Here is a 15,706-nt window from a genome sequence, read left to right on the forward strand (position 1 = left end):
GCTGGGAAAAACATATGTTCCTAAACTTATAAGTGTGGTGAAAGGAAAGGGCCACTGGTGCTGGGTGTGTAATGGGACAGAGCTGAATCTAGGGAGGAGCAGCTGTCTCCAATACATCGCATCCCATGGTGTATGGGACTATTCAAACAAGGTTGGAGAATGGCGAACCGGGTATGGAAAGATAAACTTCCTCTCAACCTGGGATCAAACCAAAGATTCAATCTCTTGCTACCCGTACAGCCCCCTGAGAAAAACAGCACCATCTACAAATGTCATGTGAATGCTACCTCTTCTCCCATTGAAAATCATCCTGTGCCCTTTGGGGGATACTATTCCTCCTTTGTAAATTCTTACATGTCAAATTCTTGCAGTCAACCCTTCCCAGCTTTAATGGGACATCATTGGATTTGTGGGGAAAATGCTTACACTGTGTTACCAGCAAATTGGTCAGGTATCTGTTATCCTGCTTAGCTTTTCCCACAATTCCGGGTGCTTCAATCCCTCCCATGAAATCGCCTCCGTAATTTCAGGCGAAAAAGGAGGGACTTGCCAGATGCTAAATGATATGTGGATAACATAAGCCCCCTAACTTGGGAAGAAGCTGTTGGCATTTCTTTAGTCCCAGTAGGGGGGGTAATCCAGCATGCAAAAAGGCTTTTAAGGTTACAAGCGGTGGTTGAGATCATGGCCAATGAAACAGGAGAGAGCTTAAAAGCTCTAGCCAAAGAAGCAGGAGCGGTCCGACAAGTGGCCCTCCAAAACCGTCGGGCATTAGATATAATACTGGCAGCCAAAGGAGGGACCTGTGCTCTAATTGGAACAGAATGTTGTGTATACATACCTGATAATACTAATGAGGTAATAAATCGTGCTAGCCATCTGGAGCAAATTGCATACCTTCCCCACGAAGAACCAAGTTCCTTGTGGAAATGGATAAGTAACTTATTCAATTTCTCTAGTCTGCGAAACTGGTTGTTTCAAGGAATCCTGACTATCCTATTTGGAATTCTAATAATCTTCGTGTGTTTTCAATTGATTTCTTGTTGTATCCAAAACCGCACAAGACACACCATCCATCAGGTTACCCCTAACCAGAGTGCTAATCTAATGTTGTTAAATGTCACCAGTGAAAGTAATGAAAAAGAACGATTGATATATGGAATCCAGTAAGTCATTGGTCATGGGCGTAGCCTTGACCAAAAGGGGGGATTGTGGAAGTATAACATTGTATAAGTATAACGTTGTATAAGGGGACATGCTGGATACATTGTATATGAGAGGGCATGCCAAAACATGTTACAAAGTATCTGAGGGAGCACACATAGGGACAGTTAGCTTTTGAATGGAGAAGCAATTAAGATAGAGCCAGCACGTCTAAGAAGCAGGCATCAGAATGGAAGGTGTGAAGGGCAATTAGTTAAGTTAACTGGAAGCTGTAAAGGAGATTGTTAAGGGTGGCAGGTAATTGAAGATACGTGACTGGTCTCAGGGATCTCGAAGGGTGGTGACTAAAATCTTTTTCTTCTTTTGTCTGTAACTTCTCTGTAACTTATTCTCCAAAAACTGTATAAATTAAGAGACACAAGCCCCACTCGGGGGGCTCACTTCTAAATGTATTAGCAGAGCAGCTTTGCTAATAAAACAGAGTGGTCTGATAAATTGTGAGTCTGAGTCAAACTTTGACAATTGATGTGCAGATGACAGTTTGTTTGATCCCTGCCTGCTCTGGTTAGGCTGAGTGGGTGTAATCTGGATTTTTGGCTAGATATTTGGTTGCGCGCTAGACTCTCAAAACATTTTAATGACGTTAATGGAGCCTTCCAATCCCCAGGGAGGTAGGGAAACTTTATATTCAGAGTACAGTGGCGAAGCACACAACTGAAGAGAATTTTCTGTAGTATCTGGCTGGTGAATCTTGCCCATATGCTCAGGGTTTAGCTGATCGCCATATTAGGGGTTGGGAAGGAATTTTCCTCCAGGGCAGATTGGAAGAGGCCCTGGAGGTTTTTCGCCTTCCTCTGTAGCATGGGGCACGGGTCACTTGCTGGAGGATTCTCTGCTCCTTGAAGTCTTTAAACCACGATTTGAGGACTTCAATAGCTCAGACATAGGTGAGAGGTTTTTCGCAGGAGTGGTGGGTGAAATTCTGTGGCCTGCGTTGTGCAGGAGGTCAGACTAGATGATCATAATGGTCCCTTCTGACCTAAATATCTATGAATCTATGAAGTAACATGCCCAAGGCAAAATGGAAAGTTAGTGGAAGAGGTGGGACTAGAACCCAGGAATCTGAATTTTCCTGTCCTAACAATTGTGTAACACTCTTTCCTATTTAACTTCTTAAAATCCAAATAGTCTCTAGTGAGTTAGGGCCCAATCTAACTGCCACTGAAGTCAGTGGGGCTCTATCCATTGGCTTTGCTGAGTGTTGGACCAGGCTGTTAGTATGGAAGGGAATATTCTGCTAAGCCCGGTGCCTCACTGCACATCAATGAGGAACCAGTGACGTGGATCCCTACCCCCCCCCCCCCATGAAAGTGAGGGCTCGGTGTGTCAGCTCAGTGAGACTGAAACGAAGCAGACTGCTGCAGGGGTTTGTTTAGCTCTTGTGGGAGTTTGTATACCTCTGCTTCCCTTTCTATGGCACAAGTACAAAACACACAAGGCCAGTGTAGAAACACTTCTCCACCGTCCTAGCATGGTATCTGGCAGCTCGCGCCGGCTCCTCCTCAGCACAAATGACTGTAGGTCAGGATTAATCTCTAACCAAAAACTTCTTTTCTGCTTCGACATGAATTCTTGATCTTTCAGAAATAAATATTGCTCAACAGCCCCAGCCATGCTGGTAGTAACTGTATCCACTGGTTTAATGGACATCTGACCTCCCTTGCATCCGCTCGCTGGACTCTCACTTAAATTAAAAGGATATTAATGAAGTTGATTTTGGACCAAATTTCTTTTAAATTCAGTTCTGGCAAAGAGGTTGGATGCATGCTCCAAGACAGCATTCAGTCCCAGCCCTGGGAAGTCTGAACATAATGTTCTGCAGGGAGAGATGTTCTGTTCTGGCGGCTAGCAGCAGCAGTTGCAATAGGGTCAACCGGAGAGCGGGGTGAAATTTTCCAGATAAATAGTTTATTTGCTGAAAAATAAACTCGAAACTGGCTGTGAATTTGACATGAATAGGTTTGGCCATTCACCAAATGGGCAACCAGAGACTGCAGCAGGTAGGGGTGGAACCAGCCTGCTGCACTGGGGGCATGGATGAAGTAAAATGGTGCCAACAGCCGGGGCCACTCCTCCCTGTCTCCAGAACTGTGCAGGGAGAGCCCCCACTATGGGAGCACTAAGACCCCAGTGATGCCTCCCCTCTCCACCCCACTCTGTGGCCTTGCAGGAATATTGCAGAGAGGAGTGAGCCAAAGACTCCAACCAGTAGCAGCAATAGCAGGGAGCTCTGGTCATGCACAGAACTTTCTACAGTTGTGATTGTCCTGTGTCTGCCCCATGCTGAGAGGCTGTGTGCTCCAACCCTCCCCTCTCTCGCCGTCTCCTTACCTCAGTTTCATTCCATACCTTTCCCCTCTCCCCTTCTCCTCCCTTTTCTTCCCACATAGCTGGAACTAACATGTCTTTTGCTGCCATCACATTGTTCATTCTGCTGGTGTGTTACATCCCTGCCCCCTCCCTGCATCTGTCTTGTCTGTTTAGATTGTAAGCTCCTTGGGACAGGGACCATCTACATCTCTTCATTGCTGCAGCATCTGGAGCAATGTGACCCTATTGCTGGTTGGCATCTAGGCACTGCCATGATAAATATGATTAATAATAATAAATAATAATTGTTATGTACTTCCACAGGATCCCAAAGTGCTTTGCAGACTCAACAGAATGCTATGGAAACAACACACATGAATCATATTGCCTACCACTGAAATGCAGCCACCTCTGGGGTGGAACAGGGCAGCTGTTTACCAGCAGCATAGAACCTCCTAACACTAGGCTAGAACCTGCAACAGTGATGTTAGTGCGAGTTTTGCAGTTGAATTGTATAGAAGCACCAGCAGAACCATGATGCTGGGGCAGCAGTTTATTAACAGCTGTGGCAAGAGCACCCCCTACTGAGACTCCCTCATTACTTCCTGCAGAGTCCTAGCTGTTCCTTTGCCAGCACTGCTTAATTTGTGAGCTCTGATAGACTCCATGTGGAGTGGTCAAGCTGTGGATGGCATGTTTGTTTAACTATGAATAAAAGACTGAGTGAAATTGATATAATTTTGACCAACTCTAAGGTTGCATTGTGACCAGTCTTCTCCCATTGCCCCAAATGCTCTGAATGAATAATCTCTGAATGTCACAAGGGGATGAATGAGAACCATGGGGGATGTCTGGATGAATCCCCAAAGGCATATTAGATGTGTTTCATTCACCCGGGAAAAAGAGGCTCTGTGTTAGATGTGGGGGCCTAGTGATTAGATTACCAAATTTGGGGTGCAGGAATCCTGGGCTCTATTCCTGGCTCTGTGAGTGGCCTGCTGGGTGGCATTAGGCAAGTCACTGCACTGCTCTGTGCCTCGGTTTCCCCATATGTAAAATGATCTCCTTCGTAAAGTGCTTTGAAATCTACTGACAAAAGGTATTATAGAAGAGCTAGGTATTCTTTTTGTTAACTTGCTTTTGGCACCAGAGATCCAGAACAACCTATATATATTTTTAATTGGATAAGGGAAGTATTTATATTAAGAAGAAACTCCTTTTCTGTTTTTCTCCCCTTGGTATTAAAGCATTACATTCATTGGTTTTTTAAAGTTAAAAAATAATGATTTCCTTCCCTTGTTGGAGGAAACTCTGCTTCCGGAATTTGAAAAATTCTTTTTTTAAATGCTCCATGTAAATATAATTATTTTTTAACAAATATGTGCCGCTTAAGTCACTGTAAGCACAATGGTTATTGTATATAAAAGAATCAGGGGGATATTTCATTACTAGCTAAGTGCTATATTTAATGTCCTTAATAAATGATGTGCAAATTTGCTGATGTTAAAATATGTCAGATCACCCTCAGGGAGATCTAAGTGGGTGTGTTCTAGGCCCTGAGATGCCAAAGTCTCTTATATATGCCGAGATACAATATGGAATTCCTTTTTTAAAAAATCTGACATTGTTTCATTGCTTCCTGCATTTGAGAGTCAATAGATTTTCATTGTCATTTCACAGATTGTCAAAGATCCCTCATAGGAAGTGCACTTTTTCTCATTATTAGCCAGTTGATTGCTGAGATGGCTTTAGTATGGATGTTTCTGGGGCAGAGAAGACAATGCTCCCACGCTGCTCGTCTCTTGAAAGCTGTGCTTCTTGAATGTTGGCCATTTTGGCCACCCCTTCCAAGGGGAAAGTACTTTGTTTGAAAGCATGCTTCTCTTCACAAGCCCATTACAAGGTTTAGCAAACACGCAGCACCAAGAATGGTAAGAATGCAGTCTTAACCGCTAGTTTGTGTTGAAATGGAAACCACACTCTGGTGGCCTAAATCCAACCCTCAGTGCTCCAAACATTAGAGAGACACTTTCACTCAGAATGACTATGAGTACAGAGCAAGGTGATGAGAAAACAAGGAAGAATGCAGTGTGACTTGCCTTTGACAATCTATGTAACCCATTGGTCAGTGGGAATTACATGTCCTCCAGGATGTGAGTCTGTCACAGAACACAGTCTGACTCAAGTTGCTGCGGTTCATGCGGTTAGTTCTGCTGGACCTGGGTTCAGTCTCTGCTGTTGGCCGAGATGACACCCAGGTATCTACACAGAGCTCTAAGAAAAAAGTAGCCAAGGATTTCAAGAAGGGAATTAGAGATACCTAGACACTTAATGAGATTTTGCACCTAACTCCCTTAAGCTCTTTGAAAGTCCCATCTTTCCTTAAGTGATTTGTATTTTAGTTTTATACTCACATCTCTATGGTCATGTGTGTTAATTCTTCCCTCTATTTGCTATTCCTTCCCCTACAATAAATACAGTAAGACACTGGCTCTCAACCTTTCCAGACTACTGTACCCCATTCTGGAATCTGATTTGTCCTGAGTACCCCGCAAGTTTCACCTCACTTAAAAACTACTTGCTTACACAATCAGACATAAAAATGCAAAAGTGTCACAGCACACTGTCATTGAAAAAGTGCTGACTTTCTAATTTTTAATATATAATTATAAAATAAATCAATGGGAATATAAACATACTTACAGACAATGACTTGTTTATATTGCTCTATATACTGAAATGCATGAAATTTTAGTTTGTACTGACTTCACTAATGCTTTTTATGTAGCCTGTTGTAAAACTATGCAAATATCTGGATGAGTTGATGTACCTCCTGGAAGAGCTCTGCATACCCCTAGGGGTATGTGTACCCCTGATTGAGAACCACTGCAGTAAGGTACCTTTCTGCTCAGCAAAGTGGCTCTGTAAAATACTCCATCCCAATCCATCTCATCCATGGCTGGTAATTGTCTGTCTGGATGCATTGTTTAAATTGTGCCCAATCGGGCATAAATGCAGACCAGTGAGGGGATCTGCCATGAAAAGGAGGATGAATTGGTTTGGAGTTCACATGGGGAGCTTGTTCACTGGGGCTCGTGCTTGCAGCAGAGCTTGTTGGTCAGTGCCCCAACCAGTTGGCACCTGTGACTCCTCTCCATGTGCAGTAGGGTGGCAAAGGTGATCAGGTTCAGCTTGACAAAGCCCTGGCTGGGATGATTTAGTTGGGGTTGGTCCTGCTTTGAGCAGGGGGTTGGACTAGATGACCTCCTGAGGTCCCTTCCAACCCTAATCTTCTATGATTCTATAACTGGAGCTCTCCAGCAACCTGCCAAGAAGCAGACTGGGGGCACCCAAGAAGCGTGCATGCAGGTGCCTTCAAACACTGTGGGATGCCTTCCTAGTGCGAGTGACCCTCTGGCCTCAGCCCCAGTCTTCCTCACGTCTGAGATGAATAATTTCCCCATTTGTTAGTAACTTTGAGGCTGAAATAAAAGACATTTAAGAGGTATGTTCTCATGCTCGCAGGCCGTGGGTTTAAACACAGGGCGGACTACGGACAGAATATTCTCAGCGAAGGGCCCCCTGCTCTGGTTGACACCCCTCTGGGTCCAACAGGGCCCTGACCCGTGAGTCTTGGCAAGCTTGCAGTAGAAAGCTGGTAGTGTGGTTAGGGAGCTATCCTGGCACTCAGGAGACCTGTGTTTGTTTCCCTCCTCTGCTCCAGACTCCCTGTGTGGTGCTGGACAAGTCTCCCTGTACTTCATTTCCCATCTGTGAAAAAGGGATAATAGCAGTTAGTGTCTGGTAATGGGGGCAATAGAAGCATTGCAGAGCAATCTCTTCTCTGAGGCTGTCCCTGAAGGACGTGGTGGTGGAGAGCCATTATGAGTTAAGAAGACCAACATTTTCAAAATCTGGCCACTGATTCTGGGTGCCTCTGTGTTTAGGTATCTACTGTCCGGCACAGAATTATAGGGGCCGCTTTTAAAAATCTGCATGATGTGTTGGCTTTACAGCACCCAACAGCATGCCAGGCACTTTACAGAGCATGCAGAAGACACATCCTCTGCCCTAAATCTAATAGGCAGGGCTTAACTATTTAGATCTTCAAGGGACCTAAGGGAGATAGTCACCCAACTCCAAATGAGCTCCAAAGGCACCTAACTCCCTTATGTTTCATTGAAAATCTGAGGCAAGGTGCTTAAACTGAGCTGAATTGTGTTAAACAGCATTTGATGTCATAGCCTGGGGCAGCCTGTTCTATTCAGCTTGCGTAGGCTTTATTGTCTATCAGGAATGTATATTCATGACAGGGTTACACACAGACGATGTAGCTTACTAGATGCCTTCTTATAAGCGCTTTCTTGTTTCATTTAATTTCGAACCACCCAGCTGCTTAAACATTCATCTTTTCAGCAACATACCCATAAAGCATCACAACAAAATTCATCCCCCAGCCCTGGAATTAGTGGTCAGTGGAATTAAGTCATTAGAAACACTCAATAGATCTTACAAAAAAAACCACACTCTACTGATATGCAGTTGGATCATTTATTAAAACTTTGCCCTTTGAACTTTGCCCCCAAATTATGAACAGGACTAGATTAATTGTCGATCCATCAAGCCTGGGCAGTGACTGATCCCAAAATCCTTGTTTATATGAGTACCTCTTATTCACATGAGCAGCCCTGTTGACCTTGGCACAACTCCTTGTGTGATTAAAGGCTGTACGTCTGAGCCTTATGTACCTGATTCGAACTCCATAGAGGCAACAGGCGAAGTTGAGCCCTATTTAATTTGCATTAATAGTTGCAACCCTTTGCTCCAACGGGAAGACCAGACCACATAGGGAATTTGGGGAACAATTGTAGGCGATCCCTACAGCACATCATTGCATGTTGATGACATGTTACTGTGCACCCCACTAATCTCTAGGCAGTGAACTGGAGGAGGGCCCGCAAAAAAGGCACAAAGGTTTAAATTCAGAAGCACTTAAAGTGGATCTCCTACAGATCATTTATCAGTGCATAGGAAGGTAGACCATTTACATGTGTCTCTAGCACTTTACTGAACCAGCAATCACGTTACCATTCCATTGTTTTAGGGCCTGATTCACTGGTGTGATCCAGATGTTCCAACAGTGCAAAGCAGCTGTAAACTCATCTTAACTATCCCTGGAAGAGACCTCCCCAAAAGACTGGGGAAATCTCCTAGTGGTGTAGAGCTGCTGTAGTGACAACTACAGCAATCTCACTGCTGGCTGCCAGCTTAGGGGCATTCCTGGACAAAAAGGGATACAGACAAGGTTCCCCGGTCCATACCTGATCTGCAGTTACCAGAATAGATCCTTGGAACTTTTTGTAGCTGGGCATGAATTAGAGCAATCTTTAGGGACTGGACTGGTTTAAAGCCATCTTTTACCCCCTTCTGGTCTTGCACCAAGAGGAAATTGGTCAAGCCAGAGAATCTGGTTTATGAAGGTGAAGGCAGCTCTTTACAGTGTGTTAATGGAATCTATTGTTGTTCCACATTGGCATAGACTGCAGATGCAGACACGTTGTAGCACTCAGTGATTAAACCACAGTACTCTAACTAGACAAAGCTTGCAGACCAAAATCTGGGAAAGAAAAAGAACCTGGAGTTTAAGTCTTTAAAGACTGATTAAATCTGCTAAAATGTTTCTTTGTAGGCAGCTTTAGCATGTACATATTTTATGCCTGATTCACACTAAAGACTCGCCATGTGAGTCGTGGGGGTTTCTTGAGACATCACTGAATTATGTGGCAGTGCATGAAATTGTAGGACAGGCTTTCTCCTCTCCCCCGCAACCCCATGCTTCATCCTTGAGCTACAAGAGGAAAATTGTGACCTCAAACTGTCTTTTGCATATTAGTACAAAGGGCCATTCTTTTCCATGCCTGCTAACTTTACAGGTGTCTGGCCTGGGGGAATTTTGGTACGAATTGCCAGGATATAGATTTCACATGAGAGTATGACCATAAAATCATGTTGACATAAAGCCACTAGTGAAAGTGAATTAAAATGGCATTCTCATGCAAACACAACATAAGAGCACCATGGTATCTTGCTTTCTTGTCTTCTGTTTGTTATCATAACACAAATATTATGGAGTTAGCCCTCTCCCCATCCTGAAAGTTGTGTCTATCTTTCTGTTATAAACTCAGTTTTGACCTTCCCCCTTTGACTTCCCCAAATTCATCCCAAATCATGTAACAATATCACATATAAGGCTGAGTGAAAATCAGAATTTCCATCCCGCGGGAAATTCTGGTATTCCACCTTTCATTTTCAGACCAAATTGGGAGAAAAAGTCAAAATCTCCAAATTTTCATGGAAAGTTCAGAAACATTTCAATTCTGAAATCTCAAAATGTTTGGGAGATGAAGCCTGGCAAGGAGTCCGGCCCATAGGGGAGAATGCAGCAGGGAGGGTTGGGGGGGGGAGGAGGGGAGGGTGGGGAGCACGTGAACTACAGCTCCCATGAGGCACCACAGCACCCGAGGCAGATGCAGTTTAATGTCAAACAGACGTGAAAGAAAATGTGTCGGTTCACTGGAAAAAACGGAAATGGTTTGCTTTTGTTTCAGTTTCCCTGAAGGAAAAATCAAAAAGTATGAGCAAAATTGGAATCTTCACATATGAAATTTTGATATTTGGGGAAACTGCATTTTCCAGTGAAAAAATCACCTTGAAAAGTCTTGTGTGGGTGCTCCACTGCCAAAGAGGAAAGCTCAAAGGGGATGGATTAGACCCAGCATTGGTGGGATGTGTTTGCTTGAAAACCTAGCGACATTTACTGTTTAAATAAATAAAGAAATAAATAAAGAAGTTAGCACAGTTTTCAATTACTGAAATGTCATGTCACACAAACAGCAGGGCCTGGAAACACATGGCTTGCGTGGTTTCTACTGGATCTCAGCGAAGCCTGCTGTGATTAATTGTGTGGTTAACTGCAGAATTATTCAATTGCATTCTGATAATCTAAAATCACAGTGCAATTCAGTTCTTGCAATATTTGTGCCAGCTCTTGCCTTAGGGAGTGTTTTTTCTTAAAGCTCCATCTCCTGGAGTCATGTGATTATGTGAGACTGTCAGCTGTCATTACAAGAAAAAGTAAGTTTCTAGCCTTCGTGGTTGCAGAGAAAAGTTTCAAAATGTGTACTTTAAATGCTCAAAACCAGAAGACAAATAAAAAGAACCCGGAATTTATTATTTTAAAAAATCTCACAATGTTAAAGCCCATCTCCTGATTTTTGGGGTTCTGACTCCTGCTTTTTGAACATTTGGGGCTGGCCATACTGGTGCATGCTCTGGTGTGAGTGCTAAACTCATTGAGTGACAAGGGGATGGGGAAGCCTACAGAAAAATGTTTGAGGGTGTTTTTCAAGCCAGGCTTTTTGCTTGGTCTGTCTCTGCTATTGAAATCTCCTTGTTAAGTCTTTCCATCTACTCCACACCCTTAACTCTGTCTTTCCCCTTTTCTCTCTCTCTTCCTCTGCCTCATAGGATTGTCACATGACACATGCCTCACAATCTCCTTCAAGCTTCCTCAGTTCCCAGGTACCACACACACATCTGTCTGGTTCACGCTTCCCACACACCTGGTCACTATTCCCTCACATGTCTGTTTCAAGTTTCCCTGTGTACATTTCACACTGCAGAGCTATAGCTCATGCACATCAGGGGTGTCAAGAGAAATGGATTGGGATTTTATGGAATGGCTTTTATTTGCTGACAAATATTTCTGACTTCCCCTTCAATTTCCCCCCATCAAACAGTTGGGTGGGGGCAGGAGGGAAGCAGCATTTGTAACTGTTTCTTTCATGAAATAAGATAATAGGAGGATAAATTGAATAATCATCTTGGACAATATCCAGATACAGAGTTCCCATCAGTCAGTCTGGTGAAAGAGCTATTGTGATAGGAAGGTTATACTTAGCAATGAAACCTGCTTTTTCCAGCTGTTACCTGAATGTCAGCATGTGCCAACGTGCGCTTTGGGCACAGAAATGTTATCATCTAACGCAGTGTTTTCTTAACCTTTTTGATACCAGGGACCAGCTTGCTGCCTTCCTAAACTGTCAGGGAGATCTCAGGGACCAGTGCTGGTCCATGGACTGGTAATTGAGAAACACTCTCCTAACAGGCACTCTGGTCCAAACTGAAAGTAGACTAATTTGAAAAGCAAAGACTAATTAGATGGTTTTCTGGTAGGCTTGCCTCAGCTCCTTAAGTTTCATGCAGCATTGCTTCAGGTCCCTGTTATGGCCTCTGTCCTTCATGCCATGGGAGATTTTGACAAATGTTTTGGCATTTCGAAAACTGGAATGGAGTTCTGATAGCACGGATTCCTCTCCCCATACAGCGATCAGATCCCGTACCTCCCGTTGGGTCCATGCTGGAGCTCTTTTGCGATTCTGGGATTCCATCATGGTCACCTCTGCTGATGAGCTCTGGCCAGCATGTCAAGCTGCAGGTGACCATGCAAACAGGAAATTGAAATTCAAAAGTTTGCGGGCCTTTTCCTGTCTACCTGGCGAGTGCATTTGAGTTGAGAGTGCTGTCCAGAGCGGTCACAATAGAGCACTCTGGGATAGCTCCCGGAGGCCAATACCGTCTAATTGCGTCCACAGTACCCCAAATTCGACCCGGCAAGGCCAATTTAAGCACTAATCCCCTTGTCGTGGGTGGAGTAAGGAAATTGATTTTAAGAGCCCTTTAAGTCGAAAAAAAGGGTTAAATCAATTTAACGCTGCTAAATTCGACCTCAACTCCTAGTGTAGACCAGGGCCAAGAGAACATGTGACCTATAGCACCCCTGGGCTGTCCAGACTTTTTCTCTGTCACACACCTCATGAATTTGAGAACAGAAAACTAATGTTACAGGCTCTGTCTAGTTATTCCAGATTTCTTGCAGCAACTCTGAAGATGCAGCAACTTGTACCTAAGGCACAGAACAAGGTGTTACAGATCCAGGGTTTATTTATGGTTATGCTACACATTTTAAAAAATAAGTATCGGAGGGGTAGCTGTGTTGGTCTGTATCCACACAAAACAATGAGGAGTCCGGTGGCACCTTAAAGACTAACAGATTTATTTGGTTTCAAAGTAGCAGCCGTGTTAGTCTGTATTCGCAAAAAGAAAAGGAGTACTTGTGGCACCTTAGAGACTAACAAATTTAGTTGAGCATAAGCTTTCGTGAGCTACATCCAATGAAGTGAGCTGTAGCTCACGAAAGCTTATGCTCAAATAAATTTGTTAGTCTCTAAGGTGCTACAAGTCCTCCTTTTCTTTTTGCAGATTTATTTGGGCATAAGCTTTCGTGAGTAAAAAACCCCACTTCTTCAGATGCATGGAGAAGCTTATGCCCAAATAAATCTGTTAGTCTTTAAGGAGCCACCGGACTCCTCGTTGATTTTAAGAAATAGTTTGACCTGCTTAACATAGGCCATAAAATTTCACCAGGCAAGCATCCTGGATCAAGCCCATATCTTATGGTTGAGCTACAACGTAAGTTTAGAAGATACGCAATCTTCATTTAAAGACTTCAAGTGACAGACCATCTACACATCCCTTATTAAATTGATTCAATAGTTAACTGCCCTCCCTGGGCAATCCTTTGGTAAAATCTGTGGACCTCTGTTGCACTCACAGATATTTGAAGAATCTTGTTTATTCAGTTTAGGCACTTTTTAAAAACAATTTTACTTTGATTAATTTTCCTTTGTTTTCTTTGCACAACAGCTTGTTCTTGGAATGTGAACTTTCCTTCATAGCACTGGAAACAGACAACTACATTGTGCTATTTCTGAGACCCTGATAGTGAAATGATTAGAAACAAAAAAGAGAAATTACCAACAGCTCCAGTGAAGGCTGAGTGACATGCAAAGAGTAAACAAGCTACACAAAATGGGTGAAAGGTAATTAGATTTTTCAGCTATTTCATTTTAACAATCTCAGGTTCCATTAGTAACTCAGGGAAGAACATCTAGAAGATGTGAGGTCAAACACATCTCAGGTTTGATATCACTGATGTCAGTGTAGTTACACCAGGGGTGCATTTTGCCCATGTTTTTTATCTTGACAGAGTCCTTTAAGCTGTGAAGATTGTTGACTAAAAGAAGAGAAAGGTGGGAAAAGTAGGCTGCATGTTGGAATGAAAGTGTGATGCTCCTACATGCTATGGGTTTTGAGGCAGCACAGTCTTCTGGGTGAGGCACTGCAGCAGAACCCAGGAGATCGGGATTCAAATCATAGCTCTGCCAGACTCACTGTATGACCTTGGGAAAGTCACCTAATCTCTCCATGCCCGAGTTCCCCATCTGCAAAATGAGGATAATGATGCTTCATTTCTACTGTACTTTGTCTGTCTTGTGTGTTCAGACTGTGAGTTCCTGAGGATGGAGATTGTCTCTCATTATGTGCTTCTGCAGTGCCCAGGACAATGCGACCCCGATCTTGGATGAGGCATCTGGATGATACAGTAATATAAATAGCAACAGTCTGGGCTTCGAAGTGTTTGCCATAGGCGCCAACTCTGTGGGTGCTCTGGGGTAAAAAAAAATAGTGGATCAGCTCCTCCCTCTCTCCTCCCCCAGCCCTCTTGCCTGTCAGCAGGCCCCACCGATCAGCTCCTCCCCCTCCCTCCCAGCTCCTCCCGCCCACCATGATCAGCTGTTCAGCAGCATTCAGCAGGTGCTGGGCTGGAGGGGGAGGAGCGGGGGCAAGAAGAGGCAGGGGGAGGGTTTGGAATGGGACAGAGCGGGGGTGGAGGCTTGGGGAAGGGGTGGAATGGGGGCAGGGCCTGGGGCAGAGTGGGGGGGACAAGCCCCCCCCCAGAACTGTGGAAGTTGGCGCCTCTGGTGTTTGCATTATGTGAATCCGAATCAATGTGCATTTCTGAAGCATGGGCAGCTTCACATTATTGTAACTTGGCTTGTAACTGAGGCTGAGAGCAAACTAGCAGCTCCTCCTAGTGAGGCCCCACTTGCCACCAGAAAGCTCTCACAGTTCTTCAGTGCTGTCTTCCCTTCCCTTCCCTTCCAGCAGGGCCTTGACAATAATCCAACATTAAACAACATCACAGCCTTGGAAGCCTTTTCCTGCCCTGGCTTTTAGGGCCTGAATTAACAGGGCCAGTCATAAATCAGGTCAACACCAGGAGATAGCAACAAATCATGCCGGAGGCAGCTTTAAAGAGAACTGAAGCCCCAGACAAAGTGCAGTTATGGGCATTTTAAGTGAACGAATGAGGTTGAAAGGGAACAGATGGCAAACTCCCACCGCAGCCTGGACTGGGTAAGCATGCAGACCTGCTGGCTTTCCAGGGAGAAACCTGTTTGGACACCTTAACGGCAAGCACGTCTTTCCTTACGGCACAGTTGCTTGGCAAAGTTGGATGCTGTGTGAGTCAATGTGTTGGCAGAGTGATGTCAGCACTTAGCTGGGATACCGGAGGGGTGGCAGGAAAAGGAAAAAGCAGGAGGAGTGACTGTCTGGACAGCCTGAGAAATGGAGGGGGAAAGTGAGGATGGACGGAAGAATTTAAGCCATTCCCACCAAGAACTGTGCTGGGAACTTGCCAGGAGCTCAGCCGTGGAAACGTGCAGAAAATGAAACAGATGGAAGCTGCCTTCAGCTTTAATACAGGCACAGCCAACAGGAACGGAAGGTTCCAGCACGTAGTGCTCCTTCCAGCTCTCTGTTCCTTCCGGGGCCTGTACTTTTCAAAGGCTCACGTCGGTGTTCCTCACGGGAGGGGCAGCAGAGATTCCAGGGCTTGGACCAATTTCACAGCCTGTACTTTGGACATGTTAAAGTGCCGGGCTGCGCTGAAAAGCGATGCAGAGAAAATGGCTCCTGGGGTGCTGGCAGCAGCGCTGCTCACCGAATCTACGTCAATTGTGCTCCGTTTACAAGTTAGAGGATTTTTTCCCCCCAGCTGCCAGCCCTGAAGACTCAGACAGGGATCTGAGAGTCAACAAGAGGAAATGAAATTGTCTCCAGCTTCTGGTGTGGTCTTTTGAGGGGTCTCTGCTGCTCCTGACTGGCTCGCCTTCATTTGTTTCTTATCAGGGTAGTTCTTGGACCCTCACTTGAACTGAGTCTAGCAGACTGCTTCAATCTCTTGGCTGTGTTTGTGGAGGTGGCC

Source organism: Lepidochelys olivacea (assembly GCF_965140295.1).
Source record: "Lepidochelys olivacea isolate rLepOli2 genome assembly, chromosome: 7".
Classification (NCBI taxonomy): Eukaryota; Metazoa; Chordata; order Testudines; family Cheloniidae; genus Lepidochelys; species Lepidochelys olivacea.